The sequence below is a fragment of the Myotis daubentonii genome, chromosome X (genome assembly GCF_963259705.1).
Source record: "Myotis daubentonii chromosome X, mMyoDau2.1, whole genome shotgun sequence".
Taxonomy (NCBI): domain Eukaryota; kingdom Metazoa; phylum Chordata; class Mammalia; order Chiroptera; family Vespertilionidae; genus Myotis; species Myotis daubentonii.
The window spans coordinates 74,504,363-74,521,351 of NC_081861.1; the positions used below are offsets into that span (position 1 = coordinate 74,504,363).

General features: G+C 39.5%; 1 pseudogene; it reads right to left on the minus strand.

Annotated features, from left to right (window-relative positions):
• Positions 1 to 400: 400 nt before the first annotated feature.
• On the minus strand, positions 401 to 1,547 carry LOC132224603 (ferritin heavy chain-like; annotated as a pseudogene).
• Positions 1,548 to 16,989: the final 15,442 nt, after the last annotated feature.

The following is a 16,989-nucleotide window of genomic DNA, read 5'->3' on the forward strand; positions in this document are numbered from 1 at the left end:
ATTATAATCCACAAATGAGTGAGGTCATGTGATATTTATCTTTCTCTGACTGACTTATTTCGCTTAGCATAATGCTCTCCACCTCCATCCATGCTGTTGCAAATGGCAAGAATCCCTTCCTTTTTACAGCAGCATAGTATTCCATTGTGTAGATGTACCACAATTTTTTAATCCACTCATCTGCTGGATACTTTTTAAAAACTTAAAAGGTGAGGGTTTTGCACAAATGAATCACAGAAAGACCTTCATTTATTTAAAAAAATAACTTTATTTGAAAAAATGATAAAAATTGAACATAAAAACTTAAGTGAACTTTTTGCAAGGGCAATATGGTAATATACATGCTCAGCATGGTGACCAGGGGAAGTCACCCCATGGCTATGAGGAAGGCATTCCAGCCTCAATTCTTGCTGGAACCCAGAGTGAGATTGTCAAAGATGTATTCTGTCAGGCTGGATTCTGGAGCTCCCATCTTTTGTAGGTTGGTGATATGGTCCTCCAACTCTTTGATGAACTTTACCTTCTCCTGCAGGTAAATGCTTCAGGAAGTTACAAACTGGTGCAGATTGAGCAGACTCTAGTTCACTCTCTTCATCAGGTACAGGGCACACTCCATGGTGCTCCGGCCACTCTGCCAGTTCTCTTGCTCAGGCCTGCTGATGTTATGCAAGCAGATACGGCCCCTGTGCTGGTTCTGCACCCACATCAGCTTCTCTACATGTTCCATCTCTTTGTTTGACTGCTGAAGAACTGGCTGAAGTGATTCAAGGCCACATCAGCATGATCAAAGTAAAAGGCCATGGACAGATACACATAGGAGGCATGGAGCTCTAGGTTGATCTGGTTGTTAATGGTGGCTTCGCATTCAGGGTGGTGGTTTTGCTGCACAGATGAGGGTGTAGGGACCACCACGGCTAGCAGCACTGGTGAGGACCAAGACCAAGGCAGCGTGGAAAATGGAGCTGGAGCTGTGGGGTCAGACTTGGAGTGTCCCAGGGGTGAGTGAGCAACCAATGTGGCCAAAGAGGGGTGTGCTGTTTTCCAGTGTTAAGGCCACAGGCAGTTGGCTCTGAGGTAGTTCTGGCAGGCAGAAAATGGGGCTGGAAGATGGAAGATAGAACATTTACTTGTGAATGTTGGGAGAGGAGGGAGGGAAGATGCCTTGCTTAGGGGGATGTGGAGGGGGGTAGGGAGGCAAAAGAGGGGCTCAAGTGGGCAGTGCACCATGGACATGTGCCAGGTTCCATCAAACCCTGGATGAAGCAGGGAAAATCTGCCCTGAGCACCAGGCATTTGACCTTTTAAATTTTGCAATAATATTTCTATATTGCAAGAACTTTATTTGTCCTCTAGTTGTTTCTTTCTGTGGTCAACATTTTTTTTAAACTTTATAAATCCATTTTCTTCCCTTAAAATTCTGACGATATGAATTTGAATATTTGGTAAAATTCTCTTTTGTTGCCTGTATTTTATGAGGGCCCCCCCACTCCGAAATGAAATAGTTCTGTGTGTTCATTGTGATCTTCTCTTGTACCTTCCTCAGACATCTAACAAACCTTTGTTCATTTATATTTATGGCTAAAGGACTTACTTGATCAACCTAGGTAATTAGCATGCATCTGATCAAGAATTGTGATTTCCATTTCTCTACTAGACTTCTGCTCCAATGGGATGTGGAGTGTGTCAGTTATTCAGTGTTTGTGTGTTTTTTTCCATTGGGGATACATGGCATGGAGCTTACAGGTACCAAAACAAGTATGATATTTCTGACCTTGGAAGACTAGTGTTTTTTTTTCCTTCTATGTAGATGTGTCCTATTGTTTTCCTTCTCTGCAGATCTGCTATTGTCTTATATTCATTCACTGACTTGGATTGTAGTTCAATGTGATTAAAGGGATCCAAAACTACAGGTGTTTACTGTCCTATGTAAGTAGGGGTGGGGGAGGGTTAGAGCTGAGCAAGGTAACACAGATCTACAGTTCACAGAGAAGTTATTTAATCTCACAGTTCACCAAGGACCGTCTACAGTGTTGCAATTTCATTTACTGCTCTTAAAAGTTTCTCTGAATGTGCTCAGGTTGTCTATTGCAGATATTTCAAGTTCTCTGAATTAACCAATCTTGTAGCCTCTGCTTACCCTGTCTTTAAAGAATTCCTCACAATTTCTGTTCTCCTGATGGCATCCTTTCTCTGTGTGCAGATAATGTTTGTGTTTAGTTTACCAACATGATTCAGTTTTTTAAACTATTTTTTTCTTTTTTAAACTTTATTGTTGAATGTATTACATAAGTTCCCCTTTCCCCCCATTTACCTCTTCTAGCTCACTCCTGACCCCCCAACCTAGCCCTCACCAACTCATTGTCTGTGTCCACCAGTTATGCATATATGCATACAAGTTCATTGATTGATCTCTTCCCACCCACCCTCCCCTGCCTTCCTTCTGAAGTTCAATAGTCTGTTCCATGCTTCTATGTCTTTGGGTCTATTTTTCATCTGTTGAGTGTTTCCTTCCACGTCCCGCGTGGAGTAGGGTTCAGTATCTGAAAGAGGAGCCGCACAACAAATGAGAGAAAAAGACACGAGATAATTTTGCAATATTGGGGGACCAAGCGGCAAGTCCCAAAGGACTTCCTCCATGCTCAGGCCTCACCAAGCTTTTATTGATCTGGGATGCACCCATAGCATAGCCCTTAGGCAGGTGACCCCCTAGTAACAAGCAGACTAGCCCATCAGCAAGGATTTACATAGTAATAAATGGGGGAGTAGTTTCAGCTACCACTGTCTGGACAAACAGAGGTGGCGCCTAGCTCCGACCTTTGCTAGGGCTTCAAAGGCACCCAGCCTTCAGGGGGTTCTCTGTCTACGCTTATCAGATAGTGAAGGAAATAAAGAGTTTCCCACATCTCCCCCTTATTTTTTCCTTAAAAAAAAACAGAAATAAACATATAAGAACAAAAAATGTTTAAGTCCTAAAATCAATGTCCAACAGTTTTGAGTCCAAGTTTCAATGTCCGACAGTTCATGTGTACATGCCAGCAATGAAATGCTGGTTCTGAATGGTGGACAAATGCAGGTCCAGTCCTCTCTGGTTTGGTCCTGGGCACCCTGCAGCGACGCACAGCTGCTGACTGCTAGCATGGCAAGGCATCTTCACCATCTCCATCTCTGAACTGTCCCTGTCTTTGTGGCTGGAGCAGTCCGGTCAGTTTCTCTCTGGTATCCCTTGTTGCAGGAATCCACATGGTCTAGGAGTTGTTCTCTGAAAATACAAACATATTCTCGACCAAAGGTTAATAAAGGAAATTTTACTTGGGGAATCCTTTTTATATTTGCCCAAATGATTTTCCTTTGGCTTATTTTGACACCACATATGTTTTTCATGGGTGTCTTGCTGTTACCATTACAAAATGAAAAAAAAAAATTTCTAGATGTAATTTACTTACAGGATATTTTTCCTTACATGGTATTCTTCCACTATCCCCCTTTTTTATTTAATTAGGAGGCTTATGGAAAATTTTTTAATGCAGTCTAGATAACTTTAAATTTTTATTTTTTCTGCACAAAAATATGACTGCTTTAGGTTCATTGCATGTTAAGCAATTTTACCATGAAATGAAAATTTTGGTTAATATTATATGAATAATTACTTATTTCAAGTTAGCCAAATTTAATTAATTTGAAAACTTGACAACTAATTTACTGTCAAATTTAATATTCTAACAATGATTTTAATTTACACTGTAAATATTAATTGAAAGGATCACTTTCCATCCTTGAGGAGGCCCAAGCATTCCTGTTGTTAGGCTAGATTTAAATTTAGAGTCTGTTAAACTAAGCCTTTGTTTTTCTGGGTACCATTTTCATCTGGACCAAGTCTTTTCTGTTATTTGGTTTCTGATCTGGGCTGGGCATGGTAAGCAAGAAGCAGCCATGGGGACAGGAGACCTTACTCAGAAGGGGCGAGTGTTCAAGCCCCTGCACCATTGTAGGGGGGTGAGGATCTGTGCCCCACCTCTGTTGAACCCCAAGTTTCTCCTACTGGCCCCCGGCTGTGAAAGTCTAAGGTTGCCCCACCCTGTGGGGTCTTACCCGTCTTTGACTACCAACCATCTCTGGGCCAAGTAGGGTGGTGTGAGGTTCAGTTTTGTCTCCTTGTTAACCTATATCCCTCTGGCCTCCATGTCCAGCAACTGCCTTTGGATCCCCTCGCCTGCTGGCGGGGTCCCGGCATTGATCATAGGGAACCCAGGTTTCTTCTCCAGAGAAGGCCCAGCTTACGCCATTGGGCAAGAGACAGATCCATGGTACCAGCCTTTCATGACCCCAGCTTGAATGGAAAGCTCAGGTAATAGCTGTAGGCAATTGGATTCCTCTTGGCAAAAAAAAAAAAAAAAATGAGAGGTCAATACAGAATGCTTAAGTGCCTTCCCAGGAGGGAATAAATCCCTTCATGTCAAAGAATTAATTTTTAAGTTTGTTTGGGATAAATGCACAATATACTGTTGTAAAGCATCAAAAATTATTAATGAAACTTGTAGAATAATACCATGTAAGAATATTCTTTGTTCTAGGTCATGACAACTTAATTTTCTAAACTGGCTGTCTCAAGGTTTGGAATGAGGAACCGAGTTTCCAAAAAGAGAAGAAATTTATAGAAGCAGAGACAGTATGCTATCTAAATTACAGTTCTGGGGAGCTGAAGCTAGTAACACTCACACCGAATTGGCGAAATTGCTCAGCTGGTGAGAGGGTTTACAGCCGGGAAGAGCAGAACTCCCCTGGTAAGGTAAAAAAAAACCAGGGATTTGGGCAGGAAAGTTTGCCAGACCTCTGAGCCCAGAGAGTCGGAGGGAGACCGCGTGGCAGACAGCCGCGTCCCTTGGGACAGGCACAGCCCCTGACGGGGGAAAGGAGAACCTCGGGATTCCTGGCGCCGCCAGGGAAATTGAGAGCTGGGTTCTGTGATCACGGAGGACTGAGCCTAAAGGGGGCAGCCTGAAGAGCTGACCTGACCATGCAGTCCCGGTAAGAGAAGAAGCTTACAGAAACCAAGCCTTCCCCGTTTCCGCGGCCGGCATTTGTTTGTTTGTTTTCACTGAATCCTGTTCATGGGACATTTCGGATACAGACACTCACCTGTGCTGAAGAGAGGGAGAGTGTGCTGGGGAGTGGAATCTGGGGAGAGACTGGGGAAAGAGGGGGAGCCGGGAGAGGTGGTAGTGAATTGAGTGCTGAGACACCCCTGAGCCCAGGACTGGGGCAGCCACCCGCTCCTGAGAGGGAGTCTCCTCCCCCCAGCCCCCAGGCAAGGAGCACAGCCACACCCAGATTCCACCCTGTACGAGATCAAGGATTAAGATAACCTGATCAGTCCCTGGGAGTTAACAGGGTCTGACCTATAGGGGGATTTTCAATCCCAGCAACAACATAGCACGGGTAACTAACTATTACGAAGTCAGCTCTGGGCAGTGAACTTCCACTGGACAGAGAGGCCCTATAGCCTCAGAGGCCAACCCCAGAACACTGCCACCCAGAGGCTGACCCACAAACTGACTCTTTGCTAAACACAAAATAAGGCAGTCTGGGAAATAAATGCGGCATGCTTTAAAATAAGGACTGTGGTTTACAACACAGAGGAACAGTATATCCCAGGGAAACTCAACACTCTCCTGAATACCTGGAAGGTCTAAGGCGAGCCACACTGAAGAATAGAAGAAACGAAGGACCTTCACTACTGCAATTTTTTTTTTTCTTTTTTCACTTTTTAACTAAGAAACCAATTTTTTTTTCATTCTTTTTTTTTCTGTTCTTTTTTTTTTCTCTTTTTTTTTCTTTTCTTTTTTTTTCTTTCTTTTCTTCTTTTTCCATCACCTGATTTTACCCTTTTAATTACTACCTTCTTATTTTTAACCAGTATTATTACTGCTACCATTTTACCATTTTTTAAAGTGCCATTTTATTTTTTCTTTATTTTATTTTGGGATTAGTGTTCACCATTCTATTTTCATCGTTATATTATTGGTTGTTTCTAGTTTGCATTCATATCCAGGGAGCTGTTGCTGGAATTTGTTGGGATTAATGGCTGTTCTATAGGAGTATTCTCCTCATATAAAAAGTCTCTTCCCTCTTCCACTTCATTCTCTTTTCGCTCTTTTTTTCTTTTTTTTTTCTTTTCTTTTCTCGCTTTTATTTTCCCCCTTCCTTTTTCCCAATTTCATTTTTGCACTCCCTTTTTTTGGTCCCTACTTTTCTTTTCCTTTTTCTCTTTTATCTTTTTCTCTTCCTTCTTCCTTATCCCCTAATTCTCTTAATTCAGGTGGTCACCTTTAATTGGGGTTATTAATATCGTGAATATATTTGTGTATAGTGCCTGGTACGTGGTGCCTTGTTGTGTTGTATTTTGTGCCTTTAAATCAACGCAGCAGATCCAAGCAACAGCAACCTCCTGAGCACCTCATCCTCTGCTGAGGAACAGCAGCTGTACGTGAAACCTCGCCCCACCAGCCGGAAGAGCCACCACAGCTGTGAACAGCACCCACCAGAGGAGCTGCTGCCAACTGAAGAGCAGCTGCTACCGCAACCGCCCGAAGAGCAACCACAGACCAAGGAGTCACTGCCACCAAGGGAGCAACCACTGAACAACTCAACGTCTAGATATGTCAGTGAGATCAAACATCGGTAGACAAAGAAACCCCCAAAGGAAAGAGAAGGAGGACTCTCCAGAAAAGCAGCTAAGTAATACAGAGGCATGCAACATGACAGATAAAGAATTCAGAATAAGGATCCTAGAGTGCATAAACCGGATGGAGGAAAAAATCGACAACCTCTGCAAGAAGCAAGAAGAAACAGATGAAAAAATCGATAACATATGGAAGAAGCTAGAAGAAACAGATGAAAAAATCGATAGCATATGGAAGAAGCTAGAAGAAACAGATGAAAAAATCAACAACCTAAGTAAGACCCAAGAAGAAATGAAGAGTGATATAGCTGCAATGAAAAACTCCATTGAAAGTATCAACAGTAGACTAGGAGAAGCGGAGGACCGAATAAGTGAATTAGAAGACAAGGAAGCAAAACACACCCAAAATGTACTGCAATTGGAGAAAAAAATTAAAAGACAGGAGGAGAGCCTAAGGGAGCTTTGGGACAACATGAAACGAAACAACATACGAATAATAGGAGTACCAGAACAACAGAAAGATGAACAAGGATTAGAAAACCTACTCGAAGAAATAATATCAGAAAACTTTCCTGAGGTGGGGAAGAAAAAAGTCACACAAGCCCAGAGAGTCCCAAACAAGGTGAACCCAAAAAGACCCACACCAAGACACCTCATAATCACCATGGCAAATGTTCAGGACAAAGAGAGAATCTTACAGGCTGCAAGAGAGAGACGGAAAGTTACATACAAGGGATCTCCCATTAGATTGTCAAATGACTTCTCAACAGAAACACATCAGGCCAGAAAAGAATGGACTGAAATTTACAAAGTGATGCAAAGCAAAGGAATGAATCCAAGAATACTCTATCCAGCAAGGCTATCATTCAAACTTGAAGGGGAAATAAGAAGCTTCACAGACAAAAAAAGACTAAGGGAGTTTGTCACCACCAAGCCAGCAATGCAAGGAATGCTAAAGGGACTGGTATAAAAAGAAGAAATAAAAAGCTCAGAAAGAAAACAGCCACACACACACACAAAAAGAAATGGCTACAAACAAGTACCTTTCAATAATAACTTTAAACGTAAACGGACTAAATGCTCCAACCAAAAGACATCGAGTGGCTGAATGGATAAAAAAACATGACCCATACATCTGCTGTCTACAAGAAACCCACCTCATTAGAAGGGACTCACACAGACTGAAAGTGAAAGGATGGAAAAATATCTTTCAGGCAAATGGAAAGGAAAAGAAAGCTGGGGTAGCAATACTTATATCGGATAAAATAGACCTCAAAGTGAAGGCCTTAACAAGAGATAAGGAAGGCCACTTCATAATACTAAAGGGATCAATACAACAAGAAGATATAACCCTGGTAAACATATATGCACCCAATGTAGGAGCACCCAAATTCATAAAAAAACTCCTGGAAAATATCAAAGGAGAGATCGACAACAATACAATCATAGTAGGGGACTTTAATACACCATTGACAGCACTGGATAAGTCCTATAGACAAACAATCAGCAAAGATACAGCAATCCTAAATGACTCACTAGATCAGATGGACTTAATAGACATCTTCAGAACACTTCACCCCAAAGCCAGAGAATATACGTTCTTCTCAGGTGCTCATGGGACATATTCAAAAATAGACCACATATTGGGTCACAAGCAAAGTATCCCCAAATTCAAGAAGATTGAAATCATAAAAAGCATCTTCGCAGACCACGATGGCATAATATTAGAAATAAACTACAATAAAAACAACCCAAAATACTCAAACACCTGGAAGCTGAATAGCATGCTATTAAATATTGATTGGGTTACCAATGAGATCAAAGAAGAAATTAAAAACATCCTGGAAACTAATGACAATGAAAACACAACAATCCAAAACCTATGGGACACATTGAAAGCAGTCCTGAGAGGGAAGTTTATAGCTCTACAGGCCTATCTCAAAAAACAAGAAAAAATGGTAGTAAATCATCTAACTCTACAACTCAAAGAATTAGAAAGAGAGCAACAAGAAAACCCCAGAGTGAGCAGAAGGAAGGAGATAATAAAGATTAGAGCAGAAATAAATGACATAGAGACCAAAAAAACAATACAGAAAATCAATGAAACCAAGAGCTGGTTCTTTGAAAGGATAAACAAGATTGACAAACCTCTAGCCAGACTCACCAAGAAGCAGAGAGAGAGGACCCAAATAAATAAAATCAGAAACGATAGAGGCGAAATAACAACAGACCCCACAGAAATACAAATGATTGTTAAAAAATACTATGGACAGCTTTACTCCAACAAACTAGACAACCTGGAGGAAATGGACAAATTCCTAGAAAAATACAGCATTCCAAAACTCAATCAGGAAGAATCTAAAAATCTCAACAGGCCAATAACTATGGAAGAAATTGAAGCAGTCATCAAAAAGCTTCCATCAAACAAAAGCCCAGGACCAGACGGCTTCACAGGGGAGTTTTACCAAACATTCAAGGAAGAACTAAAACCTATCCTCCTCAGACTACTACAAAAAATTCAAGAGGAAGGAACACTTCCAAGCTCATTCTATGAAGCCAGCATCACCCTAATACCAAAACCAGGTAAAGACAACACAATGAAAGAGAATTACAGGCCAATATCCCTCATGAACATAGATGCCAAAATCCTCAACAAAATCTTAGCAAATCGGATCCAGCAGTACATCAGAAAGATCATACACCATGACCAAGTAGGATTTATCCCAGGGATGCAAGGATGGTACAATATCCGCAAATCAATAAACGTGATACATCACATAAACAAATTGAAAGAAAAAAACCACATGGTCATATCAATTGATGCAGAAAAAGCATTTGACAAAATTCAACACCCATTTTTGATAAAAACTCTCAGCAAGGTGGGAGTAGAAGGATCATACCTCAACATAATAAAAGCCATATATGACAGGCCCACAGCCAACATCATACTCAACGGACAAAAACTAACACCATTTCCCCTAAGAACAGGAACAAGACAGGGATGCCCCCTCTCACCACTCCTGTTCAACATAGTACTGGAAGTGTTAGCCATTGCAATTCGGCAAGAAGAAGAAATAAAAGGCATCCAAATTGGAAAAGAGGAAGTAAAACTGTCCTTATTTGCAGACGAAATGATATTATACATACAAAACCCTAGAGATTCCATCCAAAAGCTACTAGACTTAATACATGAATTTGGCAATGTAGCAGGATACAAAATTAACCCCAAGAAATCTGAGGCATTTCTATACACCAATAGTGAACTTTCAGAAAGAGAGATTATAAAAACAATCCCGTTTACCATTGCACCGGAAAAACTAAGCTACCTAGGAATAAACTTAACTAAAGAGGTAAAAGACCTCTACTCAGAAAACTACAGGACGTTGAAAAAAGACATAGAGGAAGACATAAACAGATGGAAGAACATACCGTGTTCATGGATTGGTAGAATCAACATCATCAAAATGTCCATACTACCCAAAACAATCTATAAATTCAACGCACTTCCCATTAAAGTACCAACAGCATACTTCAGAGATCTAGAACGAACTTTCCAAAAATTCATCTGGAATAAAAAAAGACCCCGAATAGCTGCAGCAATCCTGAAAAAGAACAAAGTAGGTGGGATCTCAATACCAGATATCAAGTTGTATTACAAAGCCACTGTTCTCAAAACTGCCTGGTACTGGCACAAGAATAGGCATATAGATCAATGGAATAGAATAGAGAGCCCAGAAATCGGCCCGAACCAATATGCTCAATTAATATTTGACAAAGGAGGCAAGAACATACAATGGAGCCAAGATAGTCTCTTCAATAAATGGTGTTGGGAAAATTGGACAGATATATGCAAGAAAATGAAACTAGACCACCAACTTACACCATACACAAAAATAAACTCAAAATGGATAAAGGACTTAAATGTACGACAGGATACCATAAAAATTCTAGAAGAATCCAAAGGCAAGAAAATCTCAGACATATGCCGAAGCAATTTCTTCACTGATACAGCTCCTAGGGCACTTGAAACTAAAGAAAAAATGAACAAATGGGACTACATCAAAATAAAAAGCTTCTGCACAGCAAAAGAAACCATCAACAAAACAACGAGAAAACCCACTGTGTGGGAAAACATATTTGCCAATGACATATCTGATAAGGGCCTAATCTCCAAAATTTATAGGGAACTCATACAACTTAACAAAAGGAAGATAAACAATCCAATCAAAAAATGGGCAAAGGACCTAAATAGACACCTTTCAAAAGAGGACATTCAGAAAGCCAAGAGACATATGAAAACATGCTCAAAGTCACTAATCATCCGAGAGATGCAAATCAAAACAGCAATGAGGTACCATCTCACACCTGTCAGACTGGCTATCATCAACAAATCAACAGACGACAAGTGCTGGAGAGGATGTGGAGAAAAAGGAACACTTGTGCACTGCTGGTGGGAATGCAGACTGGTGCAGCCACTATGGAAGACAGTATGGAGTTTCCTTAAAAAACTGAAAATGGAACTCCCATTTGACCCTGTGATCCCACTTCTAGGAATATATCCCAAGAAACCAGAAACACCAATCAGAAAGGATATATGCACCCCTATGTTCATAGCAGCACAATTCACCATAGCTAAGATCTGGAAACAGCCTAAGTGCCCATCAGTAGATGAATGGATTAGAAAACTGTGGTACATCTACACGATGGAATACTATGCTGCTATAAAAAGGAAGGAACTCTTACCATTTGCAACGTCATGGATGGAACTGGAGAGCATTATGCTAAGTGAAATAAGCCAGTCAATAAAGGAAAAATACCACATGATCTCACTCATTCGTGGACAATAGAGACCATTATAAACTTTTGAACAATAATAGATACAGAGGCAGAGCTGCCTCAAACAGATTGTCGAGCTGCAGCTGGAAGGCCGGGGAGGGTTGGGGGGCAGGAGGTAGGGGGGTAAGAGATCAACTAAAGGACTTGTATGCATGCATATAAGCATAACCAATGGACATAAGACACTGGGTGATAGGGGAGGCTAGGGGACTGTCTAGGGCGGGGGGATAAAATGGATACATATGTAATACCCTTTGTAATACTTTAAGCAATAAAAAAAATAAATAAATAAAATAAAATAAAATTCAGGCCCACTTTTCCCAGCAAAAAAAAAAATAAATAAATAAAAAATAAAAAAAAAATAAAGTAAATGTAGCCCTAACTGGTTTGGCTCAGTGGATAGAGCGTCAGCCTGCAGACTCAAGAGTCCCAGGTTCGATTCCGGTCAAGGGCATGTACCTTGGTTGTGGGCACATCTCCAGTAGGGGGTGTGCAGGAGGCAGCTGATTGATGTTTCTCTTTCATCGATGTTTCTAACTCTCTATCTCTCTCCCTTCCTCTCTGTAAAAAATCAATAAAATATATATTTTTAAAAAATAAAAAAAAAATAAATAAATAAATTACAGTTCTGGGTCTCCAGAGCACTGAGTTGACACGCTAACTGGAGCCTTCTGACTTTGGGATAGCTGTGCTGTCCTTCCCAGGTAAAAGAAAAATGTGCCTTCTAAGACATAAGAAACTTATAGTTTTTACCTGAATTAATTATTACCATACTTCACTTTACCATGCCCCAGGTCGTCTCTGGGTTGTTCCTTTTATTCTGACACCAACGTAGCTCCATAGGTGTTTTTCCATCAGCATCACAAGTGAAAAAATTTAAATTAAAGCTAGGTGCAGCCTACCCAAAGGTGATTTCTCCATCATCCCCCTTTTTTGTTTTTCAAGTTGGGATTTTTAAAAGCTGATGAGCATGTGCATTTCCCTTAGTTAATGGGCCAGGTAATATGCTGTGAGCCCTGATGTGGGTGATATAAAACGGGTATGTTGTCTGCTGCACAATCTGCTGAAGTTGCTTAAATAGTAAGAATAAACTTTGGTCACTAAGCCATTTCAACCGTGCAGTTTCAATTCTATTTACTAGGCCCGAAGCATAAGAGGAATCATAAATTATGTTAACAGGCTGTTGGAAATCTTGCAACGCAGCCTTAATAGCTTCTAACTCAATTCTTTGCACAGAAGTATGACTGGTCAGTATGACTCGGTCAGAATTTATAGTATGATAGGCAACTTTCCCATTAGATGACCCATCAGTAAAAACAGTTAAAGCTCCAGGAATTGGTTCCTGCCTAGTATTTTGTGGTATAATGATGGAGGTCTTATTTAAAAATTGTAGTAGTTTATATTTTAATAGGTGACAGCTAAGTTGCCCTGAATATCCACTTAGCCCAATTTGCCAATTTAAGTCAGTTTGAAATAACATTTATTCTTTTAACTTTACTTGTCCTAATTTATGGACAGTAAATGACATTAATTAAATTTCGGGTATTAGTCTTTAAGTAAATTTACATAAACTTTGTTTAAGGAGGCAAAACACAAATTATTTAATTTAGCTTATGAGGCCCACTATATTGATTTTTAATTTTAGTTAGACATCTGAAGGAAACCTCTTTTTATTTCCTTCCAGACAGTTTTCTTTCTCACACAAGCAACAAATGTAAGGAACATGGTTGCCTTTTGAGATTTTAACAAATACTGTCGCAAAGCTATATAATTCAAGTGATTTTTCATTTATGGTGACTAATTATTGTCAGATTTAGTATTTTAACAACAATCTGTAAATGTTAGCAATTATATTTTTAAAGAGTATACCCTTTGGCTTATTTGCACATACAGAGGGATCATGGGAAGCCTTCAGTAACTTTTTAGAAGAATTTGACTTTACTAGGATTCAATTGCTTACAAAGATTAGTAAATTTAGTAAAGTTTTATTTTGATACACGAGATGCAAACGCTGCTTCACTTCCAGCCTAATTTAAAATGCAGCGGTGAGGAGCTTTTAAATAAAAGACATTGCTAGTTTAAATACAGACTTTGCTACTAATAAATCAATTTTTTCTTTTATTTGGCAGAAATTCCTTATGCAACCAAGCATATTATATTTTGAAATATTGCACTCAGGAAAAACTGTCAAATACATATCTAATTAAGACATTTTCAACACTTAAAAACAGTTCTCAACATAATAGGATCTAGTCTTGACCATGGAATCAATTATTCTTCATTTGTTTATGATATATGCATAACTGTGGTTCTACTGAGAATTTAAGATATCTTTTAAAAATGTATCTACAAGCCTTTTAAGAAATATGAGCTCTATTGTTGGCCCTTATAAAGCCAACTGCTTAAAACATTGGTCTATCATACCACTGAAATTATATTAAGACCATGATTGCTAATTTATTAAGCATTAAAAATATCTTCTTAAAAATAGTATTAAATAAATCCGAGAGGCAAGCACACTTTCTGCCCCATCTGCATTTCTGCAGTAAAACTCCGCCTTAAAACTCCACCCCTGAAATCCCATCCTGCCTCAGTGAGCAGACATTCCTTTTGTGATTGGCTAAGTCAGAGGGAGGGGCCTTTGCTGTTCCAAGATGGCGGCCCCTAGGGGCACGGCATGTCATGCGGCCAACGTGGCGGCTGCCAAGTCACACAGCTCAACATTGTGGCTGTCTAAACTGTTCTCTGACAGAAAAGATGATTTCCTTATTCTCACAATAAACAAGGGAAGAGCAAACCAAAATCCCTAAAAGATAGATGGGCAACATTATATTCAGACAAGCAGGAATCCCATTAGCTGTTTATACCTTTTATAATTATTTTAAAGAATATCAATTAAGTTTAAACTGGTTTTTGTATTAAAAATTTTCAATTGAGATCATAAAATTAATCCTCTTTTTTAATCAGATCAATAAGCAACATATTTTGAATTCTAATTATTTCAGAGAAAACAAAAATTATTTTCTCAAAAATAAAATATTTTTTAAGCATTTAGCTATTATAATTATACAATTTTTCCCAATTTAATCCAAATCTTAAACTCTTAGCTGGCAAGTCAAATGTTCAGTATTTCTCAATCAGTAACATTAAGACTAAACTTTAAAAATGCAAGACATAATCAACCAACAGATTTAATACTGTCCTCTAGATTTTTTACGAGGCATACTCAGATCTCATTTAATTCAGTATTATGTCACTTCAAAATACCTAGGTATAAACTCCAAGGTCTTAAATTTCCCAGCAGCTTTGGAAAACCACATTTGAGGCTGGCAAGGCAGGCCTGGCCCAGCCTTTGATTTTAAAAGGACCATAATTTTTTCCTCTGGGGAAGGTCAAGAAACAAGGTTGTAGCTACATTGTTTCCTGCCCCTTGCTTGCCGTGGGAAGTTTCAAAATTGGCCTGGGGGAGGAAGAGGGGGGGCTGTTTTCCCTGGAAGAACAGGTTTGGCCTACCCTGGAAAAATCAGATATAAATTGACCACATTCTTTAAAAATTTGCTACAGGCGGGAAGCAACTAGCCCCTTTTCTCATTAGAAATGTTTTGACCAGCCTTTTCAATAAACAAAGGGCCGGTTTTTTAACAGGCTACTTAGATTTTTATAATTAGAGATTTTAATAATTTTTGAGATTCAAATTCAATTATTTTAAGGCAATTAATTTAGCAAATTTTTGTAACAGAGACAATTTTACTGATTTTCCTTGTAGAAGTCTTAAAGTTAGCTTTGGAATAGGCTTCATTAACATTATTATGGAAAAATACCAATCTTGTTGCTAGAATTTCTACCCTGGGTCAAATTCGCCATTTTCTTTAGGAAATAATCTGTCGGGTTTTATTCTGCACATTTGTAAAGAAATTCCAGCTCAAAACTCTATCTAAATGTCCAAAATCGGAACGAGCGTGCATTAGTTCCAAGCCAAGTTTTCTCTTTACACATGAACAGAAATCCCAGGCGCATTTTAAATTTTTGTAAAACTTTTCAATTACGAGAAGGAGACTTTATATTAGAGGAGGCGTCCATATTGGATCGCCATGTGCTCTCTTTTCCTTTCCACCACATCCTGCTTTGGGGGAAGTTTCAGCAAATGACTCAGATGGTGTATTTGTTCCCAAAGTCATGCTTAATAGAAAAACAGATTTTAAAGTTTTGGTTTTTTTTTCCTTTTTCGCTTTCCAAAGTAATAGCTAGCACCCAAGGTGACATTGCCTAGACTTTGCACTTCCCAACATGTTCTCAGGTAGTTTTTAAACAGAACATTAAGTAATCTCATTGCGGGAGAGCTTATAGCTCTGCACTCTCCTGCCACCTTTGAATCTCTCCGAACCAGAGAGAGATTCGGCAGCGGGGTTTCATTTCTTATTACAGATAGATTCCAAATACAAATTAAGAATTTAATTTGAATAAGAAAACACATTAAGATGACCATGGCACTCTTTTGTCAGCCTGATCTAAAAGAGTACCTTTTTCAAGAAAAACAAAGGTTATGTTCTATTATAACATGCAAAAACTGTAAAGGATTAACTTCTAAACTTTTAACACTTTAAACATGCAAATCAAAAGTCTATAAAAAGTTTCTTAGTTTTAAAAAGCCAAATATACCTTTTTGAAGCCGAATCTACTTTTTTAAAGCCAAATCCTGCCCCGTTTGTTAGCCTGGTTAAGAAAACGTTCCCAGTGTACTTACAGACCCGGGCTTCTGTAGTTGATCCTGGGCATTGCGTGCCATAGAATTCCCCTCACCTTTTTTCCGTGAGTGTTCCACACCTTTTTGGTGAAAACTTCCTTTTTTCGCTCCAGCAAGACCTGCATGAGACCTGCACTTCCAGATTACCCGTTGGGCGCCAGATGTTGAGTAAGACTCCCTCCACATTCTGCGTGGAGTAGGGTTCGGTATCTGAAAGAGGAGCCGCACAACAAATGAGAGAAAAAGACACGAGATAATTTTGCAATATTGGGGGACCAAGCGGCAAGTCCCAAAGGACTTCCTCCGTGCTCAGGCCTCACCAAGCTTTTATTGATCTGGGATGCACCCATAGCATAGCCCTTAGGCAGGTGACCCCCTAGTAACAAGCAGACTAGCCCATCAGCAAGGATTTACATAATAATAAATGGGGGAGTAGTTTCAGCTACCACTGTCTGGACAAACAGAGATGGCGCCTAGCTCCGACCTTTGCTAGGGCTTCAAAGGCACCCAGCCTTCGGGGGGTTCTCTGTCTACGCTTATCAGATAGTGAAGGCAATAAACAGTTTCCCACATTCATCATCAGTTTATTTTGTTCATTAGAATAATTTATGAGTGAGATCATGTGATACTTACCTTTCTCTGACAAGCTTTTTTCACTTAGCATAATGCTCTCCAGGTCCATCAAGGCTGTTGCAAATGGTGAGTTATATTTTTTAAATGTTATTGATTA